This window comes from Puntigrus tetrazona, chromosome 11, assembly GCF_018831695.1.
Source record: "Puntigrus tetrazona isolate hp1 chromosome 11, ASM1883169v1, whole genome shotgun sequence".
NCBI lineage: Eukaryota > Metazoa > Chordata > Actinopteri > Cypriniformes > Cyprinidae > Puntigrus > Puntigrus tetrazona.
Genome location: NC_056709.1, coordinates 16,487,832 through 16,503,793, shown reverse-complemented (window position 1 = coordinate 16,503,793; position 15,962 = coordinate 16,487,832). Strand labels below are relative to the sequence as shown.

Genomic DNA, 15,962 nt, shown 5'->3' with positions numbered 1-15,962 from the left:
AATGTACAATATTAGTATTGTAGTATAGTACTACTTGCATAGTAGCATATTTGTAGTAGTATACTTGTATAAATATTTCTGTGGACTTTTAGTTTCTAAAAGTGTACTTAACTGTGTACTTTACATATAACAGTACATTTTAGGTTTATCTTAAGTTTGTACATCAGTTATTTTGCATGGAAACTATACTGTAAACGTCAGCCCATGTTTTGGCTACAAGAGGCTCCTGTGTGAGGCGTGTTTTATTATGGATCTGCACGTTTTGTTTTTTTACATTTTTTAAACAAAATCACCCTCCTACTCTCATTCTAAAGCTTGGATGAGCTAGGATAGTTTTTATTTAACTTCCATCAGATTCACCTGAAAGAAGAAAGTCAAATACACCTAGGATGCCTTGAGGGTGAGTAAAACACAGGCTAATTTTTATTTTTGGGTGAACTAACCCTTTAAGTCTAGAGTGAAAGATTAAGTAAAGATATTGGCCAGAAACAAATTGTCGTGTGCGTATGCATATGTTTATACATAAGTATACCAGTTTAAAACGTAACGCTTTTATTTATCAAATATAGTTAAAATCTGTTAACACATTTACTGATATATTAGTATCATTAATAATATATCGTAATTACCGTACTTCCGAGACATTTTATTAATAGCTTTATGAGATTTATGTTAACTCATTCGTTTTCCATGTCCTAAGTAGCACCGAAATGAACCTGGCAGCAGTCACTCTCAGAACATTCTGAGTTTACAAATTGTAATTATGAGGGCTTTGGCATTGATAATCTTGCCATCGAAACACATAATTTAGATGTCATGCAGAATAGCAGAATATGAAATACAAATAATCTTTTCATGGATGGTGTAGTTGGTTTGCTTTTTAATGATGTACAATTAAACCCCACACATCTGAATAAAATTTTTTCGAACTGACACTTTTTTTAAAAAGCTTTTTATTTGTATATGAAAGCCAAATGTGTATTTCTCTTGGAAAACACCGATTTATTTGTATTTCCACAAGAACGCAAAGAACTCCGCAAAAGGCCTTTTCCAGTAAGTGTTTGGTAACTCAAAGCTTCGGCGCTAATAGATTAAATTGCCTGAGCTAGCTATCAGTCACTCACACTGATTTATTTCCAGGATGAAGCTTGATCTCTCTGTAGAGACGAATAGGGCTAAAACCCACTAAGGAGGCTAACATAAATGCAGACATATCAAAAAACCTGTGTTTTGCCGGGTTGGTTCCTAGCAGACACACTGTTTCATCTTCCTTCTTTGCAGCTTTTGGGAACTATGAGAGGAATTTGGGTCAGCGAGAAGCCTGCTGTACCTTAAGATGGAGGTTCCCCCGCCTTTTCTCCATCGGCAGTTTTAAAATATAGATGATGTATTATCGCTGCGAGCTCCCGGAGGCTGCCAAAGCAGCGCTAGCGTGGGGGAGGAGACGGGAAAAAAAAAACCTTGTGCTTTGAAGCTTAGCTCTGTGTATTCACTGTTCATCTCAGTAATATACGGCTAAATGAGACGGTACAAAAACGATAACTAAATGGAGTCAAGCCCTAGGAGTCTGTGATATGGATGTTGTGTGAACCAGCTGCTTTATTGGCACAAAAACATCAGGGTGGATTGAGAATCGGGCAAGAGCACAGGGATTTTAATTTGCTTATTAAACTTAATTTGCAGAGCTTATCAGCTACTGCTGTACACTGTAAAATCATGATTAGATGACTGATATCAGTGTCTTGCTTGTCTCATATGGTTTACTTGATGGAATCGTCCCGTGCAATGCAATAAATGAGCCTTTTACAGGTCAATTGTGTAAATTACGCGCGCTAATGTAAACCCAATGAAAAAGCGAGTATAATTACTGTTTTCAAACCGGTTTCCGAGCAATTCAAATTGATTCCCACAATGAGTGTTCACAGCTCTCTATGCAGCAGAAGGGGGGCTAAGCGTGCTAACGCTAACAGCGACACAAAGATATAGCCTATGAAAACTATGAAATATAAGCCTATTAAAATATATTAAGATACAAAACATTTATTTTAAATTGTAATAATTTTACAGCAATATTACTGTATGTTGGATCAAATAAGTACAGCCCTGGTGAGTGTAAGATATTAAAATAGAAATAATAAAATAATTAAAAAAAACAAAAAAAAAAAGTACAACCCAAAACCTTTAAACAATAGTGTACTTTGTAAAAGTAAAGTATTTATTATAAAATAGAAATCAATGAAATCACATTTAACTCTCAAGCAAGTCTATGTAATTTATTTTTGTAAGCTATTTGAGTAAAACCGAGCTTTTGAGTTTGCACACACTGAATCATTTACCACAGTGTTTGTGGTAACGCATTATGGTTGAATGGAAATGCTCTCATATCTTTAAATGTCAAAACTGAATCTGTTTTGACTTTTAAGAAAACATAACCTGTTTATCCTTCTGAATTCTACTCTGAGTGGAAACAGTTCAAGGAGGTCATTCACTGAGTGCTGCCAGCATATGACAGCAAAATTTCCATTGTGAATGGAAGAAAGTCCAAATAAAACCTTCTGGATGGCTTCATTGCTCAAACAGATAGAGCAAGACATGAATTCTGTAAAAAAAAAAAGAAGAAAAAAAACGACCTTTTCTGATGAGAATTTGTCGAACTGGCCACTTGATTCTCATTAGTTAACCATCTGTGAGCATCATATTCCCACATCAGCTCACTCCACCGTAGCACAATACAGGATTTGCTTTCATAAGTCATTGATCAAGAATGTGCTTCATAGGGTCATTAATTTATGTCCTTAATTGGTAAAAGAAAAAAGATCCCAAGTGCACATGGCATCACTATAAAAGGCCTGCTGGTGAGTCAGTGTCAGAACTTGACTACTTAGTATGAGTCTGAACTCCAAAAATTGGATAATGCCTATATCAGATGGGCTCTATAAAATTATAACATAGCGATATTTTAAAGGCATAAAGAAGGCAACATATTTTCATGTATATATATATATATATATATATATATATATATATATATATATATATGTGTGTGTGTGTGTGTGTGTGTGTGTATGTATGTACAGTATATATTAGTGCTTATATATTAAAACTCCAGACATGAAGAGCAACTAATAATATTGATTTCTGTTATTTGACATCCACACAGTACCAAGAGAGCTTGACTGTTCATCAGCTCTTCTCTGTGTCATTGTAGTAGTTTGCATGTTTTATGTAATTTTTATGTTAATTTATGGTGGTAAATTCATGGTTTTCAGCATAGGTGATTAGTTCATTTGTGGGTGGTGAAGTGCTTTGAGCGCGCGCTCGGATGTGTTATTTGACTGAATGAGTAATCTAGTGGCGTATCTTGCATGCGATGTGTGCGTGGGTAGTTTTGAGAGTGTGTGTGTGTGTGTGTGTGTGTGTTTCATATTGCAGTTTTTATTTTTTTATTTCTTCTTCTGCCTTCGTTTTGACTTTCTTTCCTTCTCTCCCTGGGCATCAACACATGACTGCACTGTTAAAACTCCATCTTATGTGACATTTCCTCTCCTTGCAAGGTTTAAAAATAAATGAGCCACTGTGTGTGAGGAAGTTGACAAAGATAAAAACAAACAAGCTGTGAACTCTAGCCTTCTCATCATGAGACAGAATCAGTTCTATTAATTCTATATTTACCAGCCGATGGTGTAAACCCATTTACACAGCCTTTAGCTCTTGTGTGTGCGTCTTGTGTGTGTGTTTCTACCAACCCATCAATTCGGCATATGCTAGTAAAGGGTGGATGCCAAGTACCTCACAGAGAGAAATGTGCCTGCACAGGCAGAGAGAACACGATGCCTTGTGTAACTACACACACACACACAGGAGCTTGGCTCCAACATGTCATGATCATATCTAAAAAGCTGTTAAACAAACACACACACACACACACACTCACCAAACAGTTGCAATGCTTTCACAAGTGCTATTTCATTGCTTATTCACTAACCACCCACTTGTAGTTAAATCAGGCACTGAATATCCCTACATTGTGAGTTTTATTGACTAAACTTACTGGGATTTGACTAGTGTATAATTATTCACATTTGTCAGCCATTCATGGAAATGGAACCTAAGTGTCATCATTACAATCATTAAAACAAATAAACTCTACTTTTGTAAATACATTCATTCATATAATTTAATCTACATAAATTAGATTCATTTTGTGTACATTTTTGATTCAGGTGTGAAGGTCGAAGTGGCGGAGTGATACGCTGTGATAGGATACCAGATCTTCTGCAACCTAGCACCAACTTGTAAGGAAACAATGCTGTTAAAATGGTGTTTTATGTGCCTATGTGTGAATTCCAAATACAAGAACAGATACTAAAGCAATGCAGACAGTGCGTGCAAGTAAGTGTGAATCTTAGTGAATTCCCTGCTCAGTGAGGAGTAATGTTTTGTCTTCCTCCATCCTCTTCCACTCCACCCCTATGCTTTTAGGATTTTAGCCAATGAGCTTAAAGCTCTTTTAGGAACTCAGGCTTGTCATGAAGCAAAAACATCACACATCAGTCGCCTTTGATGATTTAGAAACCGTAAGAGCTTCCTGAAAAGCAAGAGGCCATCGGTAGGAGAGAGGAACATGATACAACGTTACCAGTGACATGAACTATAATATATTATATTATATTATAATTTAGGTCTATACAGATCATCGAAATTTGTCAGATATGTATCGTATTGTTTAATACACATCCTTAAAGGCAACTCTGAAAATGGTAATTAAAAATGCAAAAGAAGCAATATTGATAAGACTTACTAAATCTGCGTGTTTTGATATTACTAGCTACATTCAGAAGAAACCTGAAGACCAATTTTTATCAGCATTGCATTTATAAAATTTCGTATTCTTTCACATAAAGTGAAAACATGACACTGTTTATAGTTGTAGCTGTGGATATTAAAATCATAATTTTTGACTTGGACCCATTGCAATTTGTGTTCATTATTCCTGATTTGCAGATCAGGCATAATCTATATAGACATAAATCTACAGCGAGTCCAAAGGTTTCTGGTCATTTAACGCTCAGAAAAGCTCATCAAAAGCTTTTCCAAGACGGTTCAGAAAGCATGAAAGTTTTCTCTCTTTTTTTGTAATCTATAGCGTATGAAAATATAAAACATGAACTCTCTTCAACGTACAAGTGTCCTTTATTTAGTCATTTCTCCGAAATCCATGTGCAACATCAGAGCTCCTGTGGTGTACAAACTTTCAAGTTCAAAAAGAATGCCAGCGCTTTTCATGTGTCTGAACACAACATCTGAAGCACAAAACCCGATCGCCTCGAGAAGACCTGGAGAGGAGCCGTCACCTTACCACAATCAAAATGGCGAGTCAAATGGATTTGTTGATTAGGCATTTGAAAGTGGCACAGATGAGGGAGATAGATAATTGCAAGGAAGATCAAAGCCAGCGTGGTGAGCCCAGAGACGTTAAGCCCCATGCTGGATTTATCTTTGAGATGCCAGAGCAGAACACCCCTCTAAAGGCTGTGCATATTTTTAGCAGGAAAGCACTTCCTCTGAACCGCTGCTGACTGCTAGGGCTCAGAGACGTCTTCTGAAGCTATTTGATGCAAAGATATGACTGAAATTATCAATATTTTTGTTTTTAGCTAGTAAAAAAGATCACCATGCTGCTGTTTTCTCAATTGATGCAGCTTAGTTTACACGAACGTAGACATTTAAATTGAAGCTGTTGATTTATTGTGGTGAAGCAATAAACGGGAATAAAGCTTTACTTGGTGTCTGTACGAATATAATGAGAGCTGTTTCAAATGGGGATTCGTTTCAGGATAGCACCACTGGTAAATTATTAAAAAAAAAAAAAAAAAAAAAGAAAAGAAAAAAACTGTCTAAAATGGTTTTAATATAACCTCAAAACAAATGTCACTGATCAGACCAAAAAAAAGATTATTAGATTATTAGAGTACACACTGCAAAAAATGCTTTTCTAGCCTAGATTTTTCATCCTTGTTTCTAGCCAAAATATCAAAAAATTCTTAAATCAAGAAGGAAAAATATTGTCTTGTTTTCAGAAAAAGCCAGTCAAAATTAAGTGAGTTTTTACTTGAAACAAGCAAAATAATCTGCCAACGGTGTAAGCAAAATAATCTTATTTTCTGTTTAAAATAAGATTACATTGCTTATCCCATTGGCAGATTATTTTGCTTATTTTGCTATAAACTGAAAGGTTTTTCTATGCTTGAAAGGCATTTTTGTGTGTGTTTAATTTTTACATTTAATTCATTTATGCAGTTTTTTTTTTGGCACTAAATGGGAACTATACGAGCAATTTCAAAGAAATGTAATTTTTTAAGTGTAGAACGTTTTTTCCACATTACAAATGTTGAAATTATGTACATTTATTTCATGTTATTATTCTATTGGCTCGTATTTATTAAATATTCCACTATACAACTGTGCAAAATATGAAAATAAAAAAAAATATATAACCTAAAACATATTCAAACTTTTTTTTCAGTTCAGTTTTGAACGTTGTTTGCTAGCTGATCAGTTTAACTGTTTTGGGAGCAAATGCAGTGTTTTAAATTGATAACTTCCTCTCTTTTGCAAAGCACCAGCCGTGAACTTAAAAGACACATGGATTGCATAGAGGTAAATCAGCTATAGTGTTATGGCAATATGGATAAATGTTTAGATAACGCTGATCCTGTAATTGCAGCGCTGAAATAAATGATGTAGGATTTAGTCACTTTGTAAATACTTATGTGTGATTGCGGAATATTGAAAGCTCTCGAGATAAATCAACAGATGAATGCAAATGATGCGGATCCTTGCTTTCTCTCTCTCCTGGCCCGCTTTTTTTGCATTTTCTCGCTCCTTTCTCTTTCGGGACTCCAAAAAAGATACGTGCACACTTAATGTCCTCCCGGTGAGCTTCTGAAGTTAAAAAAAATTGTAAAGTTGTTAATGCAAACCAGGTGAAATAAGAAAATGAGAATGTTTTAGCGTTTCTACTAATATACTCATTTTTAGGTGAGCTACTCCTTTAAAATATTTAAAGTATGTCTAATTTATATAAGTCTAAAATGTAGCATGCAACCAGGTGCAAAAAGGTTTGTTTTTATTTATTAATTCATTCGTGCATTCATTCATTTTTTACCTGCGTTTTAGACCCTGGGATTAAATTTCTAACAATTTCTAGTCTGATGCTCATAAGTGTCTCTGTGTTGTGCATATTCATCAAAAACTTAATCAGTGATCGGGATCCTTTTGAAACTACACAGGGAGCACAACCTGCACAAAGTATCTCTTGTAATTGCATTGTATTTTAATGAATGATGTTATGGAAACAAATGTATAATTAACGGGTTATCACATGGTTAAACTCTCACCTAGTGATTAATATGTAATTACAAAGAACTTAACACACTGTGATTTGGTCTCAGGAAACAGAATAGCTGATTCAGCGCTCTTGTTTTCCTGTTGAATTCGGAGATGGGAGCACATTAAGGAGCTGGAACAAAATATTGCATTTTCCACCAGAATCCTCTGAAGTAAAGATAACTGCTCATCTCCCGGGCACTGACTTAAAATAGTTCTCTCTAAATTGTTCAATTTATTTACGTGATTTTAAATGGTTCGTGTTTTGTATGATGGTATGGGAGTCCGAAATATTTTCTCATTTTTCCTGTTTTTCTTTACACGTAAGAAGATAAAAAGCTCCGGTGCATAGTTATGACGTTTAAAAAAATTATGAGACAGCAATATAATTCTGAGATAAAAAGTCATAACTGTTTAAATGAAAGGGCTTAATAATGAAGTAAAAAGCATGTAATGGACATCAAAGGGCATGATTATTGCATAAAAATGTAAAAAAAAAGTTCATTATTTTTATCTCATAATTTCTGGGGGGTTTTATGCGTGTTTTATGATTTAGTATGTCCGTTTTAAAGTGGAGTCAAAATGTGATTTTTTTTTTTTTGTTTAGTAGTTTTATGTGATTTATCAAAACACATTTTTTTTCCTATTTGTGAAAAAAGAAACACACAAAGAAATAGTAAATGATGGTAGTTTAGAAGAAATTGAAATTTATAATAAAAAAAATGTGTCAGTACAGCTCACCTGCTGTGCTTGTTGCTTTGACCTGAATAAACACAGACTAACAAAAGAATAAAAAAAAGATAAAAGTATCTGTACTCTTGTACGTTGTTAAAACTTTGCTTTAACGTGCAAACCAGAAAACCTAAATAATCAATACATTATTATTATTATTATTATTTGATCATACTTATTATTTAAACAATGTTACAGTGTGTAAAATCATGGCATAGCCCTAGACAATATACATTTTTCCAGTATATTCCCAACTAAATTCCAACAGTTTTATGATCCACAAATAAAACAAAAAGGCAGAGTCTTGCAGACATGCAATTCTTTCCCCCTTACAATGATGTGACTTTAGTCGTGTCTTAAAGACAGATAACAGAAAATGAAAACACCAAGAAAAATCTTTACTAATGAAACCAAAAAAAGGCAAAATCATACAGACTTTACAGACTAAACACTAGCATTGGACCGAGTCAACTCAGAGATAAATCTAGTTTGAAAAATAAAATATGACATGAACTTTTTTTGCCATAAAGACTGTCAGGTTTTCCATTTGTCAAGGCAGAAATCCCAGACTTGAAACCTTAAGCTGCTGTCTTTGCTGAATACATCCACACATTGGAAGAAAAACTCTCAGTTGAATTTCAAATTGGCTCTCAACTGCTGGAGCAATTTAATCCGTACTGCATTATTTCAGTTTATCCCATCAGACAAAAATGTACGCTGATGATAAAGCGCTCCGTATTTATACCTCCCTTTTGTAAACCGAGACAAAATAGCAGCTCGTGTCATTTACAGGCGCGCTCCTCGAACTGCTCAGCCGACAGCGGGCCAGACCCCACGACCATTTCCCTCATCCTCCATGAGAGGCTTTATCAGGCTCATGTCATGGGGGATTTTTCCCACTAATAACTATAGTTATAGCAAACCGCTGAGATGTGTACTTAGTACACACTTTCTCTTTCTAGAATCCCGGCGCTTTCAATTCCAGACCTTTCGCTCTGCGCCGCACTGCATGGTGTATTTTTCTGTCAAAAGCGTCAGGATGGATTAGCAGGAAGACAACTGCTGAAATTAGAGTCACTGTCCCACTGCAGAATCGGGCGGCCTGTCATCATTCCCCTAATGAGCTCGTGTCTTTCTGGAAGCCGGCATTATCTGTTAAAGCCACACTCTGCTCCACTTACCAGAATTCAGATAATTTCACTTTTCATAAACAAAAAAGCACTCGTGTGGGGAGAGGGATGACAGCTCTGAGAGAGCCGTGGGACGCCCACACTGATTCAGCGAAATGATTGGTACGATGTGTCATGCCACCTGCTGTGAGCCGTACACGTCCCGACATCTCTGCCGTTCATTTGGGCCTGAATTAGCATGCTGGGTGTTCAGGATGGGAGTGAGTGTGCTGGTCAATAGGCGTGAGTCACAGCTGTTCCGGGGCCGCTGGGACAGAGGTTTGCGTGGCCTTGCCTGTGGTCATTATCCTAGCTCGGGTCACTGAGTCAAAACCCTGCAGGTTGGGAGAACAACACAAAAAGACATCTCAGATTTGAACTTCTGTGCGATGTTTTCGAATGTGAACAAGCTCACTGTAAACGCTATGTAGCTTATTCTGTGTATAAAGTTTATGTTTTGGATGGCTGGTTATACTCACATACACGGTGCATGTTTTAGCTAATTAACTCGCTGACCAGAATACAGCCTGAATATAGCCTGCTATAATAAAAAGTCTTTCTTTCTGTTTTTCTGCTTCTAATAACTCGTTTCCTGTAGGGATTGATTTTAAATAGTTCTTTGTCTCAATGTAGACTTAGAAAACTATGGATCATGCATTGGTAAATCGTTAAGTAATCTTCGCAATTATGACATGCACAGTCATAACTATGAGTTCAAATTGAATCTATACTGAGATAAAAAAAAGAAGAAAGAAACTTTGAGCAACTTGAGGGCGAGTAAATAATGACAGAATGTTCATTATGGGTTAACTATGCCTTTACAGCTGCTGCGTGATTTTTCTAACACCATGTCTACACCGAACATGAGTGGCGTGATGAAATACAATAGAACTTATTACAATTACACTGGATACATCCTCGACAGTGCACTGCTGCTTCTTTTTGTTTATGACGTAGGCTACCGACGTAAAGTTTTGCTAGCCTTGCATTGTCGCGTCGGGGTTTAGCAAGTTCAGACATGGTGTAATACAATTTCCATTTTGGAAAGTTATGGAAACAATAGCATTTGTTTTTTCTTTGGCTAGTTTGCAAATGGAAACTCAAACATTATATTTGATTTATTTTCCATTGACTACTATAGAAGTTTATCCAGCTATGATGCCTTCTTCTTTAAAAACAAACAAAAAAATGTAAATGCAACGTAAATGTCCATTGGAGAACACTATAGCACCAACACTGTAGGCGTATGTGCAAAAAGTCCATTATCTTAATAATCTTTCAACTCACCATGTTTGAGAAAAAATTACAATTAGAAATGTTGGCCATGAATTGTTTTTATCAGTAATGGCATTGATTGTGTCTGGGTTGTAGAGTTTATCAGCTTTGCTGGTCCAGGGACATGTCCTTTTTGGCTAAATCATGTATATTTCCATCGTCCCCATTTCTCTGGTTCCTCCTGGTAGCTTTTCTACCACTGAGGTAATCTGAAGGAAACAGATCTTGTTCCATTAGTAGTAGACAATTTCGTGCTATAGGAAAGACTTAGTTAGATTGAGGTTTCCTAATTTCACATCAAGTCAAAACAACTGGAAGAACTGTCTGAGAAGCTCTTGATGAGGCCGTCTCTATGCTAGAGTGAATTAGCACTTAACCACATGATCAGGATCTTTCCTCTTTTCATACTATTGTTTTCCTTTGTTTACTTCAAAAACATCTGCCGAAGTCTGGAAGACGTTTTAAAGTTAAAGAGGTTCAGATGTCTAGCACCCCTCAACCTACACCATCACCCGCAACATATTAATTAAAAACAGTGCGCTTACTCTTTTGTGTGCCCGAGTGTGTGTGTTTCTGTGTGTGAGTGTTTGATATTAAATATAGGGAGACATCAATGACTGGAAAACTCGCGTCAGGTTTTCTCAGCTTGTCTCCAGACCCCTTATGAGACACAGATCCCACCCCGTCTCGAGCTCTCTCTTTGCAATAATGAAAAATTGACCTGCTAAGAGCATCTAACCACAACGCTCTCCCCAGAGGTCCCTCTCCATTACAGTCAATTTATGTATCTCACAATAGCAGTAGCAGACCAGTGTAATCTTTCTAAAGACAGTAATGAAGATCCATTAGCTGCTAGTAGGAATGTTCTGAGGAGAAAGAGAAGAAGATGCGTATGGAGCATTAATACACTGCATTCCTTCTGCCGTTTCATTCTGCTTGTCCTTATTCTCTCTCGGGTCACCTAACTTATTGAAATGATAATGTTGAGAAGTGCAAAGGAGACACAATGAGGACCAGCTGTAGTTAATGCAAAACATTAGACGTGATGTGTGGGTTTGCCACATTCCATTTAAAGTCACATTTGTATATTTGCATCTTCTGTAATTTAGATCTCACAAGCACTGTGTTTTAAGAACCATTTATTTATTGTTACGATAACACTGTAAGAAAAATGTGTAATATGCACAGTAAAAAACGGCAGCTGTGGTTGCTGGAATTCTACCATAAGAAAAATATGGTAGCAGCATATTAGGGTTTGCCATAAATTTATAACCTCATAAAATGTTAATATACCAACCTATTGCACTGATAACCATCAAATGCAGGTGGCGGTGAGAAAGTCACATTATGAACCAAAGCCCATCACGAGCAGCTTTTAAATAGTAACATATACAGGAGGCGCAAACTGTCATTTACACAAACACTAAACACCTTCATGGTGAGACTCATGAAATTGAAATATGCAATAAACATTATCCATTAGTCCAACAGTTGTTCAGTTCACAACAAAAAAGCTTCCTCGTAACCTAATTGTGCAGAATAAACATTTTTGGGGGGAGTTTCGACAGATGGTATCACAGGAAGTGGTTTCTTGTTGGTCGTTTGATGGTCAAAGCTGATTATTTGAACTTTCGTCTACGTAGATGGTTTCAAGGTTTTCATGCTTTTCAAGTGTCCCATACACTCTTAAAAATAAAGGTTTATTATCATCTTTGATTCATTAAAGATCGTATAATATGAACTTTTCCGTTGCACAAAGGTTCTTCATAATGTAGGAATGTTCTTTAGTTCAATGTTCTTCACACTAATAATAAAAAAATTGGTTTCACTTTATTTTGATGGTCCCTTGTGAACATTCACTTGACAATAAGTAACTTTGCACCTACATGTCAACTAACGTTTGTTAGAGTATTAGTAGAGTATTGTTAGACTGGTAGTGTTAGGGTTAGAATAAGTTGACGTTCTTAAAAGTTACTTATAGTCAGTAGAATGTCTGTTGGTAGATCATCACAATAAAGAGTTAGCAGATATTAATCAGACAGCCTATTTATACTCTAATGAAGGTTAGCTGCCATTTAGGTGCAAAGTTACTCATTGTCATAAGAATGATCATAAGGAACCATCAAAATAAAGTGTTACCAAAAATTCTACTTTGGGTAATCTAAATGACTTTCTATGGCTTGCCCCTTTTGGAACCTTTATTATATGAGCCATGCTTTCTTGTTAAGACCTCAGTTCTAAGGCAATATTGCATATATTAATACACACATTAAGCCACTGCAGGTTTGTTTGTTTTACTTTTCCTAGTAAGAAGTTGAACATTTGTCTTGAATATTCCAAGATGAAGCGAGCATAGCGTAGTGCCGAGACAATAAGCATGTTAATTTTATGTTTTGAAACATGTTCATGGCATTTGACCCACATTCCTGCTCAAAACTGAGCGGAATGATTTCAAAAGGCTTGTCGTGTATAAAATTCCTATTTTTATGGCTAAATATAAATCTCTTTGAAGTTCTGTGAATCCTAATTCACCATAAACGTGCTATCTGCTTGTTTATTTCCTTTCACTTGTGTGTTATAATTTATTTTTACCATATTGCTACCGCTTCCTAGGTTTTGTCTTGAAATATATGCTGAAACCGGGTTTGGTGAAAGAATGCAGATGTCCATTGTTGCTGTATCAGATTTAATGTCACTTTTTCTGTACACGAAAACCAAATGTTTTCTCTGTGCTATCTTGCGGCACTCCCATATTTTCCTTTTTTTCGTTTAATCTTGCATCAGGCCACAGGAAACTTGGCACATCTCTCAAAGTTCCACCCATGGCTTTGTCAGACGAAAAAAAAAAAAGCCTCGCTGATGTTGAAATAAAGAAACGCCGCTTGATTTTTCAAACAAGGGGAAAACTGTGTATCTTGGCTAACATGCAGCTAAATTATAGTCATCGCCTTTGCCTCAGAAATAAAAGCTTATGTCTGTGCTTGATTTCAGCTGTTTACCCATTAAAATCTGGAGGACAAAAATGTGGGCAGGGGAACCTGGAAAAATAGTTTGATACTTGTTCTGCCAAGAACGTCTGTCTCTATTCTACTCAATCCGAGGCAAAAAAAATGTCTGCAGTAAAACAAGGTTGTGGAACACTTTACTCATCCATCCATTCCATCAGACATGTGCACTGGCCAAAAATACTGAAGCGATGACACTGTAAGAATGCATAGACGTGTTGCACTAAAATGTAATTAGCTGAAAATTCTGTGACCAGAGGGTAGTTAATGGAGGAAGAGGGCTATACACGTACCCCATTTTCTCTCCCCCTGGGATTCTGTGTGCTCTGCTTTTAGCAGAAAGACATCTTGCCTGTCTCGCTCCTCCATTTGCCCCAGGAGTGCACTTAATGTGTCTGTTTGTGACTGCGACTCAACCCTGATTCCTTCATGGTTCAGTGTCACCGCCTTTATTCTGAAAGTGCAGGGTTAATCCACCAAAAGGACTTTTATTTTCCTCTGACCTAAATGTGATTTTCATGTAAACAGTGGCTTGTTTTGTCAGAGTCTGATACTTCTGTATACCTTATAAACAAATCTTTGTTATGAAACCTGCAGCCTACCTAGATGGTTTTGAGCCATCACCAATGCATTTCTGAGAAAAAGATGTTTATTATATATATATATATATATATATATATATATATATATATATATATATATATATATATATATATATATATATATAGTATAGAGCGAGTATATGATATGTAAGGGTGATATAAAAGGTCACAGTAACCACTAAATTAACTCATTAAATTTACAGCCCTAATAAAATGTGTATTATTTCATGTTCTTATGAGGTTAGTATAATTTATTAGGTTTAAAATTGTATAATTGCACTGAATCAACATCTTAAATTGACAACCCTAATAAAAAACTAAACTGAACTAAAAGAAGAAAACAATTAAATAAATAAATACATTGTCAGCTGATGTTTTATTTTTTCTATTTATTTAAAAATAGGAATTTTCAAAATAATGAATATTTCAATAACTTAACATCCTAAATGGATGGCCATCGTAAAAATGTAAAAATAATAGAATACAAATAAATAAATAAAATGGATGTATTATTTCATGATTTAATGAGGTCAGTGGGCTTTTGGGTAATAAACTGATAATAACTAAAAATAAACATTTAAATGTACTTTCATTCTTGTGCAAGGTCAAAATTTATATATATATATATATATATATATATATATATATATATATATATATATATATATATATATATATATATATTTTTTTTTTTTTTTTTTTTTTTTTTTTTTTTTGGTCCTGCTGCTTCTGTAATGATTGCCAGTCAATCAATCAGCCCACACACATTACACTGTTTATAGAGTGTAAAAATCATCCACGTATGAATTGTTTACAAATGTTTGTGACATGAAACATGGCCTGTCTCATAGAGTTTATATTAGCAGAGAAGGGAATTGAAGCTGGCCTAGACTAGACATGTTCAATATTGCTATTTCTTAACCTCTGTATAAAGCCAGGTGATCCTTGAATCTGCGCACTGGGTTTTTGTACTTTCCCAAGAGTGAAAAATAGAGAGGTTATGTTTTTACCCAAGGCAACAATAATGCTGAGATATCATGTAGAGTTTGAGAAAAAAATATGGCTTTAATTATTTTCCATTAACCCTGGTTTATTTCGCCGCTAATTGAATGCAGATTCAGAAATAGAACATGCTGTAGGCTAAACTAAAGCCTGACTATATCTCCTCGACTCAAAGAATTCAATGCGTCTCACTGCGATGTCTCCACCAACATTTAGACAAGGCCAAATAATAATGTAACCAAAAACGAGCACTTACTTCTGTTTTTTCATGTCTTGCATCAGTGAAAACCAAATGTGTGCCAATTATTTCACGATGTAAAAGAAAGATACAATTACAAAAATTAACCATGCATTTACTGTAGTAACCATGTTTTTTGGCTGATTTCTACTTGTAACCACAGTTTTACTACAAATACCATGGTTAAACTATGGTTAGTGTTGCAAATCCATGGTTTAACTTAAGTAATAGGTAGTACTACATCAAGAGTTCATCTATCAGTCACGAGCTTGTTAGCATCACTTCCTAATTATTAACATTGTGAATTGTCGTTTTTATTATTATTCTGTTTAAGTTTGAAATACGCAGAGAACATCCATCCTTTGTTAAGAGCAGTAGTCACAATTTTGGGAGATTTAAAAGATTTCACAAAGAACCCAGTTGCTCACTTTTAAGACATTACTGTCAGGGTGTGTGGTTTAGAGTAAGGAGCGCTCGACAAGTAAAATAAACTTAAACAGATTTAATCTTCTTAAACGGGCAAAATAATAATATACAGGCAGGCAGGCAG

At 35.5% G+C, this 15,962-nt stretch overlaps 1 long non-coding RNA gene across 1 annotated transcript; it reads left to right on the top strand.

Moving 5' to 3' along the window:
• The first annotated feature begins 359 nt into the window (after positions 1–359).
• On the top strand, positions 360–4,578 carry LOC122354516. Its single transcript, XR_006252117.1, has 3 exons — positions 360–400; positions 4,224–4,295; positions 4,483–4,578. It is a non-coding gene; the product is annotated as an uncharacterized LOC122354516 (long non-coding RNA).
• The last annotated feature ends 11,384 nt before the right edge of the window (positions 4,579–15,962 follow it).